This window comes from Homarus americanus, unplaced genomic scaffold (genome assembly GCF_018991925.1).
Source record: "Homarus americanus isolate GMGI-L3 unplaced genomic scaffold, GMGI_Hamer_2.0 scaffold43898, whole genome shotgun sequence".
NCBI lineage: Eukaryota > Metazoa > Arthropoda > Malacostraca > Decapoda > Nephropidae > Homarus > Homarus americanus.
This window is the reverse complement of record NW_024756366.1, coordinates 7232-10784: the sequence shown is the minus strand read 5'-3', so window position 1 is coordinate 10784 and position 3553 is coordinate 7232. Positions and strand designations below refer to the sequence as shown.

General features: G+C 40.2%; 1 pseudogene; it reads left to right on the top strand.

The window, feature by feature from the left end:
- Positions 1-1240: 1240 nt before the first annotated feature.
- Positions 1241-1695, top strand: LOC121856779 (annotated as a pseudogene).
- The last annotated feature ends 1858 nt before the right edge of the window (positions 1696-3553 follow it).

The window sequence follows — 3553 nt, the reverse complement described above, 5'->3', positions numbered from 1 at the left end:
CTTCTCCGCTTTCACTGTCCTCTTGCCAGCTTGTCTCCCTCATCCTTTTAGAACTTTCTTTCTTTTTCACTACCTCTTGTTGTAGCTGTATTTTCTCGCTTTCGAACTTCCCTTGTGCTTCATCACTCGTATTAGACTCATCACTACTCAACTCAAGGTCTTCAAGAACTTCCTCCAATACTAACTTTTCTTTACTCCTCCATGTAGAGTTCTTAAGCGATAATTCACTTTCCATGGGGCAATGTTGACATCCCACAACACCCAGCCAGGAGTGATGGGACCCCGAGCAGTTATTTTCGTGTGGTAAACAGGTCCTTATACACAAGTAGGTAAGTCTATATATCCTTCAGATAATGTAATAGGCTCGAAAACATCCCAAATTTGGGAGCTAGCACTCACAGCTGTGTTTACCAGTGCCCGCCACCCAACCGAGCAGGAGCGTAGTCTTTGCTCGAATGAAGAATGTCTAATGAGATTACGAGAGGAAGGAGGGCCCAGCGGAGGAGTTACATACCTCCTCCTCCCCATCTCCCTTGCTCTGGCTGAGTTATGTGATTAAATCTCTTAACAGTCAAATGGTTAATATACGATGAATGTCTATATTAATACTCAATTCAAGTAGCTAAACAACTCTTTTCCATTGTAATTTTTTATAAGAATAAGCATTGCCGGATATGGTATGTAAAAGCAACACTAAATTCCCTTTAGTTACCGGACAAACCTTACATTTGTTATTTTATTTTATATATTTATGGTTTTGGTTGCACTATATTTAAACGGGTGTTGTCGGCAGGAATGTATGGAACAACTTGTCGGGGTCCAGCATGACATCAGAGGCAATAAACGACACTATGACGTTGGCAGATCCTCTCTACACTCCCCAAGCAGATAGAAAAATCAGAGTAGGAATATCATCATGAACGTTCACCAATTCTTTGCTCAAGAAGGTTCTTGCGAAACGATGGAAGAAAGAAGTTGTGTAGAAGACAGCCTCAGCAACTCCGGTCTCTATGACCACAGCGGAAAGAATCAAGGCAGAAGCAAAGAAATCGCCAGGCGGAGTAATATGTTCGCCAAGTGCCAGACCTTCACCTGTCGTAGGACAACTTGACTATTTTGATAGAGAATGCATCAGAAGAGAGCTCCTCTCGTTTTATGAAAGATGTGAACTACCTACACTGTCAGCATTGTTGGAGAGGGTAAAGCAGCCTGTTTTAAAGGGTCACAGAGTTCACTTTATAAAATAGTAAAGAAGCTGGGGTTCAAGTACAGAGTGGCAGGAAAATCTTGATGGAGAAGGTGGACATTGTAGCTGCAAGAAACAAATACCTCAGATACATACAAAAGAACAGAGAAAGCTCTAATCCCCGTCCAGAGGTATATCTAGATGAAACCTGGATCAACCAGAATCAATGTGTTGAGCGGTGTTGGACTGTGAATGACGGATCAGCAGGACCCAAACTCAAATCAGGAAGAGGAGCGAGGTTTATCATCGCGCATGCTGGTGGTCGTCAGGGATTCATACCCGGAGCTCTGTTGATGTTTAGGTCCAAGAATGGAGCCAAGAGTGACTACCACGATTCAATGGATCATGAACGGTTTAAGGCCTGGTTTAAAGAGCAACTACTCCAAAACATCCAAGGAGGATGTTAAGATCATTAAGATCATTAATAAAGTACCAACGAGTAGCAGCAAGAAGTGTGAAGTAATGCAGTGGCGAGGATCAAATAACATCTGTTATGATCCTTCCTTCACAAAAGTAGAATTACTTCAGGTCTGCAAACAGCAAAAAGAAAAACAGGAATATGAAATAGATCAAATAGCGGACATAAAGTACTCAGACTACCTCCTTACCACTGCAGGTTGAGGGAATTACCAATGAGGCAATCCAACACAACCCCAGAGCATTGGCAAAACTGTATAAGACATACATTGAAAATAGAAGATGAATGTAGAGCCAAAGATACAGCTCTAATTCACTTGCTTGAAAATTTTGTAATTAACTTGATCTCAGATGAAAGTAGTGGGGAAGATAACACTGGTAGTGAAATGATTGTGGGAGGATAAGGCGCTGTCATTGTGATGGAGGGATGAATTATACTGTAATGCAATAAAGTTGTCAGTAAAGTCTTAGCCGCAGTTATATAATATTCCAGCATTATCTTGTGAGAGAGAGAGAGAGAGAGAGAGAGAGAGAGATTAAAGCATGTTCACGATATAACGTGGGAATGGTGAAGTACAGAAGGAAGAGATTCATTTGGAGGAGAATATACAATTGAGAGTTACCCGGCGGGAAGAAATACAGAGATAACCGGGTAACTTAGAAGGCATGAACATAAATGGCATAGACTACGAAAGGTTGAAAGTGACTGGAGGCATGAAAGAATACGGAGGTGGAATACAAGTACAGGACATGAGACGAAGAGAGAGAAGGAAAGGTAGACCTATGTTGTTTATCAGTGGGGAAGGGGAGATGAGTGTAAATTTGTTGTATATTTATTCTCACATTTGCTGTAACTGTAGATATTATCAGATATAACTATATTATAGATGTATGCCAAAATTAACTGAAATTTTGACTGAAGAAATCTTGTCGTGAACTCGGGAACAAGAGAAAGAGAAAATTGTTTTGCAAACAACTTCATATTTCCCGCCTCTGGTGACGGCTGTTTGTTCGAGCTGCCAACCTCCCCAGTCTCTCACTCGCCCACCAACTTTTAGGGGTCGTGTAATATTTCAATGTGAGTCTGATGTCTTAAAATGTTAGTTTTTGCATGATGTAGTATTACTGATACGTAATTTGTCTTAGTATGAATTATTGTTGGTAAAAGTAAATGTATATTAAATGCATCCTCTGAAAGCGTGAATTTGCTACCAGAGTTTAACAGTTAATTCATGTATAAGATTTCTGATAAACTTCCTACGTGCTTATGTTTGATATACTGACTATATGTATTTTTATCTAATTTAGCTAAATATTTTTCTCGTTGGAAACGGTCACCCCAACGATTAGGAATAAACTCATTTAGAAATACATCATTACTTCAGAACAAAATCGGACAGGTTTGCCGGAGCCAATCAGCTGTAATTCTGAGAAAAAAGACCCTCACATTAGTCTCTACTTACCAAGTTACCCAACGTGTGTATGACTGTCCGCTCCACCATCACTGTTTTTGTGTTGGTTGAGTTCTGGCACAACTAATTGTGTTGTTAAGTGAACAGACAAACATAAATTAAGTCTACAGTGTATTATATCAAGAGATTATTAGCCGTGTTGTGTGTAAGACTGGGCTGTCTATTGAAGGATGATGGTTTGTGGCCGACCAGAGTGAGTACATTGGCCTCCGGTGAAGTTCCCGTGGATGGATCATATCGCGGTGAGTATTATCACAATTTATTGTAGGTTTTGTTGTGTGCTTCCGTCATTATTGTTGTATCTTGGTAAACGTAAACACGATTCGCAGTGTACGAAACTAGGTTTACAGAAGCAGTGTATTCGCTTCCATCGGATAAATAAAGCAGGAATTTTGTTAATATAGGTTTGGAAAGGTTA